This window comes from Cherax quadricarinatus, chromosome 26 (genome assembly GCF_038502225.1).
Source record: "Cherax quadricarinatus isolate ZL_2023a chromosome 26, ASM3850222v1, whole genome shotgun sequence".
Classification (NCBI taxonomy): domain Eukaryota; kingdom Metazoa; phylum Arthropoda; class Malacostraca; order Decapoda; family Parastacidae; genus Cherax; species Cherax quadricarinatus.
Window position 1 is genome coordinate 5,055,980 of NC_091317.1, and position 13,583 is coordinate 5,069,562.

Consider the following 13,583-nt stretch of genomic DNA (forward strand, 5'->3'; position numbering starts at 1 on the left):
GAAGGATTCTTACAGGGGACAAGAATCACAGGAAGAACTAAAAGCCATAAAAGAAATTGAAAAAAAAATACTTTTTCTATTATGCTTGGAGTTTAACTGGAGAGGGTTTCGGGGATCAACGCCCCCCACGGCCCAGTCTGAGACCAGGCCTCATTGTGGATCAGGGTCTGATCAATCAGGCTGCTACTGCTGGCCGTATACAAGCTTATGTACGAACCACAGCCTGGTTGGTCAGGTACTGACTTCAGGTACCTATCCAGTGCCTTCTTGAAGACAGCCAGGAGTCTGTTGGTAATCCCCCTTATGTATGCTGGGAGGCAATTGAACAGTCTTGGGCCCTGGACACTTATTGTGTTGTATCTCAGTGTACTCGTGGCACCCCTCCGCTCGTGGTGCATCTCCTGCCGAGGCTTTTGTTTTCATATGGAGTGATTTTCGTGTACAGGTTTAGTAGCAATCCCTCCAGGGCCTTCCAAGTGTATATTATCATGTATCTCTCTCGCTTGCATTCGAGGGAATACAGATCAAGGACCTTCAACTGTTCCCAGTAGTTTAGGTGCCTTATCACACTTATGTGTGCCATGAAAGTTCTTTGTACACTCTCCAGGTCTGCAATGTTGCCAGCCTTGAACGGGGCTGTTAGTGTACAGCAGTATTCCAGCCTAGAGAGAACAAATGATTTGAAAAGAATCATTGTGGGCTTAGCATCCCTAGTTTTGAAGGTTCTCATTATCCATCCTATCATTTTCCTTACAAATGAGGTAGATACATTGTTGTGGTCTTTGAAGGTGAGATCCTCTGACATTTTCACTCCCAGGTCCTTCACATTACTTTTCCACTCTATTGTACAGTTAGAATTTGTTGCATACCTTGACACATTTTTAATTTCTTCAAGTTTTCCATATCTGAGTAGTTGAAATTTCTCTTCGTCGAACTTTATATTGTTTTGAGTGGCCCATTCGAAGATTTAAACAACTATAGGCCAATATCAAACTTACCATTGCTATCCAAAATCTTTGAGAGACTCGTGCACAGGAGACTACATTCATTTATAACGGCACAAAACATACTCAACCCCTGCCAATTTGGATTCAGTAAAAATAAAAGCACTAATGATGCAATCATAAAAGTGCTGGATCTGCTTTACAGAGCATTGGAAAATAAGGAATATCCACTAGGAATTTTTATTGACCTAAGAAAAGCTTTTGACACAGTAGACCACGACATCCTACTCCACAAACTTGACCATTACGGTATAAGAGGCCACGCTTGCTTATTTCAAATCTTACCTTACTAATAGGTATCAGTATGTCGCCATTAAAGACACAGCATCAACAACACGGCCACTTGATGCTGCAGTTCTGCAGGGAAGTGTCCTTGGTCCCCTGCTCTTCCTCATGTACATCAATGATCTTCCAAACGTATCCCAACACCTAAAACCCATTCTCTTTGCTGATGACATGACTTATGTCATCTCTCACCCTAATCTTGCCACCCTCAACACCATTGTTAAGGAGGAGCTGATCAAAATATCGACTTGGATGACAGCCAATAAACTTATGCTTAACACTGACAAAACCTACTATATTATGTTTGGTAGCAGAGCAGGAGATGCACAAATTAACATTAAGATCGACAACATTCTATATACCAGACATAATGAGGGCAAATTCCTAGGCCTATACCTTGACAACAACCTGAATTTCAGCACCCATATCCAACACATAACCAAAAAAGTATCCAAAATGGTTGGGATCCTCTCCAAGATACGATACTACGTGCCGCAAAATGCCCTTCTCACACTATACCACTCACTTATTTATCCATACCTCACCTATGCTATTTGTGTTTGGGGATCAACTGCAGCAACACACCTAAAGCCAATAATAACTCAACAAAAAGTTGCAGTAAGAATAATCACTAAATCCCATCCCTGGCAACACACACCCCCACTCTTCATAGATCAAAACTTACTCCCTGTTCAGTACATCCACACTTACTACTGTGCAATCTACATCTACAGGACCTTAAACTCCAATATCAACCTTGACCTAAAATGCTTTCTTGATAGTTGTGACAGAACCCACAGGCATAACACCAGACACAAACATCTCTACGACATTCTCCATGTCCGACTAAACCTTTACAAAAATTCAATGTATGTCAAAGGCCCTAAAATCTGGAACACCCTACCTGAGAACTCTAGAACTGCAGACACATTCATCACCTTCAAAACTACCATTAGAAAACATCTTATCTCCCTGATACACCTCTTCAACTAACTACACAAATACCACCTGGTGGTTCACACTACACTCACTCACCCATTTGTCCATAAACAGAAATATTAATCTCAATCTTAAAACAATGAATCCTGTGATACTCCAATACTGAAACTATGTACTGTGCCAAAACAAAAGCATTCACATTGCTAAACTCACAAACTAGTATTTAGTCACTTAGCTATAATACCTACTTACCTCATAATTTGTAATATTTTAAAATTAAGAATTAAACTAAGTCTTCCCGAAATGCCTAGCCATGCTAGGTGTTCTAGTGGTACTCTCTGTAATTATTATTTTACTACATGTAAACCACACAATAACCAAATTCTGTAAACTCAGCATTGTAATCCTTATAGAGAATAAACTTTGAATTTGGTTGATGTCTGCTTGGAGTCTCACAGTGTGTTTGTTGGAGGTCACTGCCATGGTGATCCGAGTGTCATCTGCAAAGGAAGACACAGAGCTATGGCTTACATCTCTGTCTATGTCCGAAATGAGGCTGAGGAATAGAATGGGAGCAAGTACTGTGCTTTGTGGAACAGAACTTTTTACCGTGGCTGCCTGGGACTTTACTCTGTTTACTATCACTCTTTGTGTTCTATTTGTCAGGAAGTTGTAGATCCATCTACCAACTTTTCTCGTTATTCCTTTATCCCGCATTTTGTATGCTATTACACCATGGTCACACTTGTCGAAAGCTTTTGTAAAGTCTGTGTATACATCTGTATTTTGTTTATCCTCTACAGCATCCAGGACCTTGTCATAGTGGTCCAGTAGCTGGGACAGGCAGGAGCGACCTGCTCTAAACCCATGTTGCCCTGGGTTGTGTAATTGATGGGTATTTAGGTGGTTGGCGATCTTGCTTCTTAGAACCCTCTCAAAGATTTTTATGGTATGGGATGTTATTGCTATCGATCTGTAGTTCTTTGAAGTTGCTTTATTGCCAGCTTTGTGGAGTGGGACTATGTCTGCTGTTTTTAGTGTGTGTGGGATAACCCCTGAGTCCATGCTCCCTCTCCATAAAATGCTGAAGGCACGCAATAGGAGCTTCTTGCAATTCTTGATGAACATGGAGTTCCATGAGTCTGGGCCTGGGGCAGAGTGCATGGGCATGTCATTAATTGTCTCTTCAAAGTCTTGTGGAGTTAGAATTATATCTGAGATTTTTGAGATGACCAAATTTTGGGTTTTGTTCATAAAGAATTCATTTGGATTGTCGACCCTTAGAGTGAGCAGTGGCTCACGGAACACTGAGTCATATTGGGACTTTAGTATCTCACTCATTTCTTGGCTATCATCTGTATATGTCCCATCCCGCCTAAGCAGGGCCCCAATACTGGATGTTGTTTTTCCCTTACATTTGGCACAAGAGAATAAGTTTTTTTTTTTTTTCAATTTCCTTTATGGCTTTTAGTTCTTCCTGTGATTCTTGTCTCCTATAATTCAAAGTTTATTCTCTATAAAGATTACAATGTTGAATTTACAGAATTTGGTTGTTGTGTAGTTTACATTATTTTTTATTTTTTTTTTTTTATTATCACACCGGCCGATTCCCACCAAGGCAGGGTGGCCCGAAAAAGAAAAACTTTCACCATCATTCACTCCATCACTGTCTTGCCAGAAGGGTGCTTTACACTACAGTTTTTAAACTGCAACATTAACACCCCTCCTTCAGAGTGCAGGCACTGTACTTCCCATCTCCAGGACTCAAGTCCGGCCTGCCGGTTTCCCTGAATCCCTTCATAAATGTTACTTTGCTCACACTCCAACAGCACGTCAAGTATTAAAAACCATTTGTCTCCATTCACTCCTATCAAACACGCTCACGCATGCCTGCTGGAAGTCCAAGCCCCTCGCACACAAAACCTCCTTTACCCCCTCCCTCCAACCCTTCCTAGGCCGACCCCTACCCCGCCTTCCTTCCACTACAGACTGATACACTCTTGAAGTCATTCTGTTTCGCTCCATTCTCTCTACATGTCCGAACCACCTCAACAACCCTTCCTCAGCCCTCTGGACAACAGTTTTGGTAATCCCGCACCTCCTCCTAACTTCCAAACTACGAATTCTCTGCATTATATTCACACCACACATTGCCCTCAGACATGACATCTCCACTGCCTCCAGCCTTCTCCTCGCTGCAACATTCATCACCCACGCTTCACACCCATATAAGAGCGTTGGTAAAACTATACTCTCATACATTCCCCTCTTTGCCTCCAAGGACAAAGTTCTTTGTCTCCACAGACTCCTAAGTGCACCACTCACTCTTTTTCCCTCATCAATTCTATGATTCACCTCATCTTTCATAGACCCATCCGCTGACACGTCCACTCCCAAATATCTGAATACGTTCACCTCCTCCATACTCTCTCCCTCCAATCTGATATTCAATCTTTCATCACCTAATCTTTTTGTTATCCTCATAACCTTACTCTTTCCTGTATTCACCTTTAATTTTCTTCTTTTGCACACCCTACCAAATTCATCCACCAATCTCTGCAACTTCTCTTCAGAATCTCCCAAGAGCACAGTGTCATCGGCAAAGAGCAGCTGTGACAACTCCCACTTTGTGTGTGATTCTTTATCTTTTAACTCCACGCCTCTTGCCAAGACCCTCGCATTTACTTCTCTTACAACCCCATCTATAAATATATTAAACAACCACGGTGACATCACACATCCTTGTCTAAGGCCTACTTTTACTGGGAAAAAATTTCCCTCTTTCCTACATACTCTAACTTGAGCCTCACTATCCTCGTAAAAACTCTTCACTGCTTTCAGTAACCTACCTCCTACACCATACACTTGCAACATCTGCCACATTGCCCCCCTATCCACCCTGTCATATGCCTTTTCCAAATCCATAAATGCCACAAAGACCTCTTTAGCCTTATCTAAATACTGTTCACTTATATGTTTCACTGTAAACACCTGGTCCACACACCCCCTACCTTTCCTAAAGCCTCCTTGTTCATCTGCTATCCTATTCTCCGTCTTACTCTTAATTCTTTCAATTATAACTCTACCATACACTTTACCAGGTACACTCAACAGACTTATCCCCCTATAATTTTTGCACTCTCTTTTATCCCCTTTGCCTTTATACAAAGGAACTATGCATGCTCTCTGCCAATCCCTAGGTACCTTACCCTCTTCCATACATTTATTAAATAATTGCACCAACCACTCCAAAACTATATCCCCACCTGCTTTTAACATTTCTATCTTTATCCCATCAATCCCGGCTGCCTTACCCCCTTTCATTTTACCTACTGCCTCACGAACTTCCCCCACACTCACAACTGGCTCTTCCTCACTCCTACAAGATGTTATTCCTCCTTGCCCTATACACGAAATCACAGCTTCCCTATCTTCATCAACATTTAACAATTCCTCAAAATATTCCTTCCATCTTCCCAATACCTCTACCTCTCCATTTAATAACTCTCCTCTCCTATTTTTAACTGACAAATCCATTTGTTCTCTAGGCTTTCTTAACTTGTTAATCTCACTCCAAAACTTTTTCTTATTTTCAACAAAATTTGTTGATAACATCTCACCCACTCTCTCATTTGCTCTCTTTTTACATTGCTTCACCACTCTCTTAACTTCTCTCTTTTTCTCCATATACTCTTCCCTCCTTGCATCACTTCTACTTTGTAAAAACTTCTCATATGCTAACTTTTTCTCCCTTACTACTCTCTTTACATCATCATTCCACCAATCGCTCCTCTTCCCTCCTGCACCCACTTTCCTGTAACCACAAACTTCTGCTGAACACTCTAACACTACATTTTTAAACCTACCCCATACCTCTTCGACCCCATTGCCTATGCTCTCATTAGCCCATCTATCCTCCAATAGCTGTTTATATCTTACCCTAACTGCCTCCTCTTTTAGTTTATAAACCTTCACCTCTCTCTTCCCTGATGCTTCTATTCTCCTTGTATCCCATCTACCTTTTACTCTCAGTGTAGCTACAACTAGAAAGTGATCTGATATATCTGTGGCCCCTCTATAAACATGTACATCCTGAAGTCTACTCAACAGTCTTTTATCTACCAATACATAATCCAACAAACTACTGTCATTTCGCCCTACATCATATCGTGTATACTTATTTATCCTCTTTTTCTTAAAATATGTATTACCTATAACTAAACCCCTTTCTATACAAAGTTCAATCAAAGGGCTCCCATTATCATTTACACCTGGCACCCCAAACTTACCTACCACACCCTCTCTAAAAGTTTCTCCTACTTTAGCATTCAAGTCCCCTACCACAATTACTCTCTCACTTGGTTCAAAGGCTCCTATACATTCACTTAACATCTCCCAAAATCTCTCTCTCTCCTCTGCATTCCTCTCTTCTCCAGGTGCATACACGCTTATTATGACCCACTTCTCGCATCCAACCTTTACTTTAATCCACATAATTCTTGAATTTACACATTCATATTCTCTTTTCTCCTTCCATAACTGATCATTTAACATTACTGCTACCCCTTCCTTTGCTCTAACTCTCTCAGATACTCCAGATTTAATCCCATTTATTTCCCCCCACTGAAACTCTCCTACCCCCTTCAGCTTTGTTTCGCTTAGGGCCAGGACATCCAACTTCTTTTCATTCATAACATCAGCAATCATCTGTTTCTTGTCATCCGCACTACATCCACGCACATTTAAGCAACCCAGTTTTATAAAGTTTTTCTTCTTCTCTTTTTTAGTAATTGTATACAGGAGAAGGGGTTACTAGCCCATTGCTCCCGTGCATTTTAGTCGCCTCATACGACACGCATGGCTTACGGAGGAAAGATCTCCACTCCCCATTTCTTGGCTATCATCTGTATATGTCCCATCCCGCCTAAGCAGGGCCCCAATACTGGATGTTGTTTTTCCCTTACATTTGGCACAAGAGAATAAGTTTTTTTTTTTTTTCAATTTCCTTTATGGCTTTTAGTTCTTCCTGTGATTCTTGTCTCCTATAATTCAAAGTTTATTCTCTATAAAGATTACAATGTTGAATTTAGAGAATTTGGTTGTTGTGTAGTTTACATGTAGTTAAATAATGATTACAGAGTGTACCACTAGAACGCCTAGCATGGCTAGGCATTTTGGGCAGACTTAGTTTAATTCTTTATTTTAAAATATTACAAATTATGAGGTAAGTTGGTATTATGGCTAAGTGACTAAATACTAGTTTGTGAGTTTAGCAATGTGAATGCTTTTGTTTTGGCACAGTACATAGTTTCAGTATTGAAGTATCATAGGATTCATTATTTTAAGATTAAGATTAATATTTCTGATATTTGAAATTTCATTGACCAGTGCCTCCCTTTGTATTTCAGATATATTGATCCCACTCAGCAGCTCTGTGACTCTTCACCTTTGTCTATATAGGGAATGACTCTCTCTTTCTAGTTTACATCTTCTCTTTCTTTTTCTTAATGGAATGTGTCTTGAGATCTCAAGAACCACAGAATTCATTTTTTCAAGGCAAATGTTCGGATCTGTGTTGTTTAGGATATCTTTCCAACTTGTTTCATTTTGGACATGGTTCACTTGATCCCATTGTATGTTTTTGTTATTGAAATTCAATTTCGTGAAGAGACCGTGACTGCTCACATTTTGCTGGTTCAGAGCCCTGTGCATTCATGTCTGTACCTCTATTATGTTGTGATCTGAATGAATTGTCTTTGATACGGTTATATTACGTATCAGATCTTCATTGTTAGTGAAGATGAGGTCCAGCGTATTTTCTAGTCTTGTAGGCTGTACTATTTGCTGGTTTAAGGTGAATTTGTTGCAGAGATTTAATAGTTCGTGTGTGTGTGAATTTTCATTTGAGCTGCCTCCAGGGATGATCTCTGCTAAAACATTGTTTACACAAATAACCCGCACATAGAAGAGAGGAGCTTACGACGACGTTTCGGTCCGATTTGGACCATTTACAAAGTCACACTAACGAGAAGTGGAGACTTGGTAAATGGTCCAAGTCGGACCAAAACGTCGTCGTAAGCTCCTCTCTTCTATGTACGGGTTATTTGTGTATCGTTCCAGTCACGGTATTGTGCCTTTTTTGTTATTTAAAACATTGTTTTCTATACTCCTTCATTTTAGGTATCTCAGGTTGAAATCTCCTAGTAGTATGTTTGGGGCAGGAGTTGGGAGATTTTCCAGACAGTGGTCAGTTTTCTCGTGCTGCTCCTGGAATTGCTGGGAAGTTGCATCTGGAGGTTTGTATACTACCACAATGACAAGGTTCTGGTTTTCGATCTTTACCGCCAAAATTTCAATTACATCATTTGAGGTGTTTAGTAGTTATGTGCAAATGAGCGACTCTGTGACATACAGGCCAACCCCCCATGTTGCCTGTTTAGTCTGTTGCATCAGAATAGGTTATAACTTGGGATCCATATTTTGTTGTCATAATGATCCTTTATGTGGGTCTCTGTGAATGCCGCAAACATTGCATTTGACTCCGTGAGCAGTCCCTTGATGTAAGGAATTTTGTTGTTTTTTAACGGCTTTAGACCCTGTATGTTTGCAAAGACAAATGTCATATTGGTGGAATTTAGGGGGGTTTTATTTGTTGGCTCTAATATCTGTTGTTCTGGGGAAGAGGCCACTTGAAAACACTTCTGGAGCAGCCTCTGCTCCAGAAGTGTTGTCATTTCTTGCCAGTCTTTTTTCCCTTCTGGCCCTAGAAAACCTCTGCAACTGGAGAGGTTGTGGCTCCTCCCTTTTGTTTCCTATAGTCTGGCCGGTCTGTGTCTTCTAGTCCCCTTTAGATGATGTGCCTGGCAGTATGTACTGTAGCATTTTCTTACATGGATTGAGGAGTGACACATTTCTGGGTGAAATAAGTACAAGAAGGGAAGTTGCACTCTCCTGTTGTCATGTGGGTGCAGCATTTTTTGGGATGGTCAAAGGTGCATGTCCCACCTGTTTTACCAGATATACCATGCCTGCAGATACCCAAGGCATAGTATTTACATAGATTGTACTTCTGTTTGCTAGGATTTATTGTAGTTGCGTTCACTGCTGGTGCATTTATTTTTCCTGTTTCCTCAATATATTTTACCCTTGTATGGACATCACTGCTTCCATCTCCAGCAGCATCTCTATTTTGAACCTCTGTGGACTGAATAACGTTGTCTTCAGTGTCCTCCAGGACAACACTAGTACCCTCGTGAGCACTATCTTCTAAGGAAGAAACAACATCCAGTATTGAGCTCCTGCTTGGGCAAGATGGGACATTCATAGATGACAGCCAAAAAATGAGTGAAATACTAGTCCCAATACGACTCGGTGTTCATCAAGCCGTTACCCAGACTTAGGGTCGACAATCCAAATGAATTCTTTGTGAATGAGACCCAAAATTTGGTCATCTCAAAAATCTCTGTTATTAGTCTAACACCACAAGACTTTGAAAAGGTAATAAATAACATGTCCAGGCCCAGACTCATGGAACTGTGTTCATCAAGAATTGCAAGAAGCCCACCTTCAGTATTCTATGGAGAGGGAGTATGGACACGGGTCATCCCACACTCGCTAAAAACAACAGACATAGCCCCACTCTACAAAGGTGGCAGTAAAGCAATTGCAAAGAACTACAGAATGAATTTGGTGAGCACAGTTCTTCTAATCCGCTAATCGCTAACAGCGGAACTAACTTCTTGTTTAGCGAATTAGCATTTCTGCAAACCTCAGAAACTGTTAGTCGACCGATTAGCTTCTGCTAAATATTATTATAATCAAAAAGAAGCACTAAGCCACAAGGGCTATACAGCACTGCTTCTGCTAAATAAAGTTCCGCAAACTTTGAGTCTGCTAAAGAAAATCATGTTGGTAGTCAGAAAGCAATGACTTTTTAACAACACACGTGTTTGTTTCTGTCTGTTGTGGGTGTTTCTCCAACAGTCAGTCTGGCACTCTATTGACTGACTATGTAAACGTGACTTGTCAGTGCAGCAGCAGCAGCATCTGAGCTGCATTGTTATAGTCTTACAGTGGCAACTGTCACTGGGGTGCTTTGTCACTTATCATTATGAACATAGGAGACATTTCTGTTCTGCCTGAGGGTGTTGTTAAGGAGTCTGCAGTGGCTGTGGTTGAAGCAGAGGCCGCTCAGACTGAGGGTGTTGTTAAGAAGTCTGCAGTGGCGGTGGTTGAAGCAGAGGCCGCTCAGACTGAGGGTGTTGTTAAGGAGTCTGCAGTGGGCGTGGTTGAAGCAGAGGTCGCTCAGGCCGAGGGCCAGGGTCGCAGAACCTGTGGCCCCACCTAGATGATTATTTTGTCCTCAAGTCAAGGGATATGATGAACACCAATATTTTGTACTTCCTGTGTGCTAAGTAAACTGCTACTCTAGCTTTTTTTTATATTTTCTTAATTTTTGTGGACATTGCAACTTATGACAGTTGAGAAGTACAGTTCCTTTCCCAGTGTCGTAAAGTAAGGAAGTAAAACTACCTGAGTACTGTACTTGAGTAACTTTTCTCAGTGTTTACTTTTCAAAAATGACATGATGTAACGAGTAACATATCGTTATCAGATTGCAATGAGGTAAAAGTACTAACAGACTTCAGTACTTAAGTAAAAGTAGCAAGCATTTTCAGAGCTTTTTAAAAAGTAAATACCGAAAAAAGTTACATAAGTACAGTACTCAAGTAGTTTTGCTTCGTTCCTTTACAGCACTTGAGTATTAAACATTAGTACTGTTTACAACACTCTTCTTATAACCTTGGCATTCTGTATTTTATTAGGAAACTGAATTCATATGAAAAAGTTAGCAGTTAGCATTAGCTTCCACTAATTTTTTCAGCCGTTTAGTGGTTTAGCATTAGCAGAGCTAATTTTTTAGTTATCGGTTAGCGAAGCTAAAATTCAGTTAGCTGTGCACACCACTGCAGACCGATAGTATCAACATCCCATATTATGAATATCTTTGATAGGGTTCTAAGAGGCAAGATCGCCAACCCCATAGATTCCCATCAATTACACAACCCAGGGCAACATGGAATTAAAGCAGGTTGCTCCTGCCTATCCCAGCTATTGGACCACTATGACAAGGTCCTGGATGCTTTAGAGGATAAACAATATGCAGATGTAGCATACACAAACTTTGCAAAAGCCTTCTACAAGTGTAACGGTGGTGTAATAGCGAACAAAATGTGTGATAAAGGAATAACAGGAAAATTTGGTAGGATCTGTAACTTCCAAAGAAATAGAACACAGAATAATAGTAAACAGAGTAAAGTCCGAGGCAGCTACAGTGAAAAGCTCTGTTCCACAAGGCACTGAACTTGCTCCCATCCTATTGCTCATCCTCATATCTGACATAGACAGAGATGTAAACCATAGCTCCATGTCTTCCTTTGTGGATGACACCCGAATTGCCACGACAGTGTCCTCCATCAGAGACACTGCAAGACTCCAAGAGGACATCAACCAAATCTTCAAATGGGCCACTCAAAACAATATGAAGTTCACTGAAATGAAATTTCAACTACTCAGATATGAAAAACTTAAGGAAATTAAAACTGTATCAGGATATGCAACAAATTCTAACCATACAATAGAGCAAAAAAGAAATGTGAAGGACCTGGGAGTGATAATGTCAGAGTCTCTCACCTTCAAAAACCACAATGATGTATCTACCACATCTGCTAGGATAATGATAGGATGGATTATGAGAACCTTCAAAACTAGGGACGCCAAGCCCATGATGATTCTCTTCAAATCGCTTATTCTCTCTCTAGGCTGGAATACTGGTGTACACTAACTGCCCCCTTCACGGCAGGCAAAATTGCTGACCTGGAGAGTGTACAAAAGAACTTTCATGGCACACAAGTACTAAATTACTGGGAACGGTTGAAGTCCCTTGATTTGCATTCCTTGGAATGCAGGCAAGAGAGATACATGATAATATACACTTGGAAAATCCTAAAGGGATTAGTACCAAGCTTGCACACGAATATTACTCCCTACGAAAGCAAAAGACTCAGCACGAGATGCAACATTCCCCCAGTGAAAAGCAGGGGTGCTGCGAGTACACTGAGAGACAGTGAAATATGTGTCAGGGTCCTAAGACTGTGTAACTGCCTCCCGAAAATACATAAGGGGGATTATCAATAGACCCTTGGCTGTCGTCAAGAAAGCACTGGACAGGCACCTAAAGTCAGTACCTGACCAACTGGGCTGTGGTTCATATGTCAGTTTGTGTGCAGCCAGTAGTAACAGCTCGAATGATCTAACCCTGATCCACCACGAGGCCTGGTCTCAGACCAAGCTATGGGGGTGTTGACCCCCAAAATCCTCTCCAGGTGTGCTAGCAACATGGCATTTCCCATATTCATCAGCACTTGATCACTGCTAAGAGCCATACTGAACATGTCCTTGTTCAAAGTACCCTTCTTTGCAATCTTATAATTTTAGGAGGAAGCTAAATTACTTTGTCTTTACTCAGGTTTTACCACTTATCATGAAAAAGGAAGCAAGAGAACAAGGGAGAAGAGATGATGCCTCTAACAGCCATTATTTTCTGCTAACTCTAATTTTTCCAATTATACATTGTCTAAAAAAAAAAAAAGTATATTGAGAATGTATTGGCTCTCCTATAAAGTATTCCTAACTGTCCAGCACGTTTCCCACACTTTTGTAGTAATAATTCTTCTGAGGGATCTGATAGATAACTCAAGACGCACCGGGTTCGATTCCTGGCGGGTGGAAATTCCGACACGTTTCCTTACACCTATTGTCCTGTTCACCTAGCAGCAAATAGGTACCTAGGTGTTAGTCGACTGGTGTGGGTCGCATCCTGGGGGACAAGATTAAGGACCCCAATGGAAATAAGTTAGACAGTCCTCGATGACGCACTGACTTTCTTGGGTTATCCTGGGTGGCTAACCCTCCGGGGTTAAAAATCCGAACAAAATCTTATCTTATCTTATCTTATCTTATAATAACAATTTAAATACAGTGGTACCTCAGGATACGAACAGCTCAAAACTTGAACAATTATGTAAGTGTATTTATGTAAGTGCTTTTGTAAGTGTATTTTTGGGGGTCTGAAACAGATTAATCTAATTTACATTAATCCTTATGGGAACAAATTTGTTCGGTATCAGCACTGGAACAGCCTTCTCGAATGAAATAAACTCGTATCCCGAGGTACCACTGTATACAGATATGCAAACAAAGCTTCCATATGGTGCTTAATCCATTTTTTCTACTTTAATAGGGGTACGTAAGTAAGGAAACTTCAGTTCAAATATGGTAAATGAAATCACTATA

General features: G+C 40.8%; 1 protein-coding gene across 1 annotated transcript in view; it reads right to left on the bottom strand.

Moving 5' to 3' along the window:
• The window catches only part of LOC138853228 (uncharacterized), a 149,366-nt gene that overhangs the window by 45,616 nt on the left and 90,167 nt on the right, over positions 1-13,583 (bottom strand). The gene's annotated exons all lie outside the window — the stretch shown is intronic.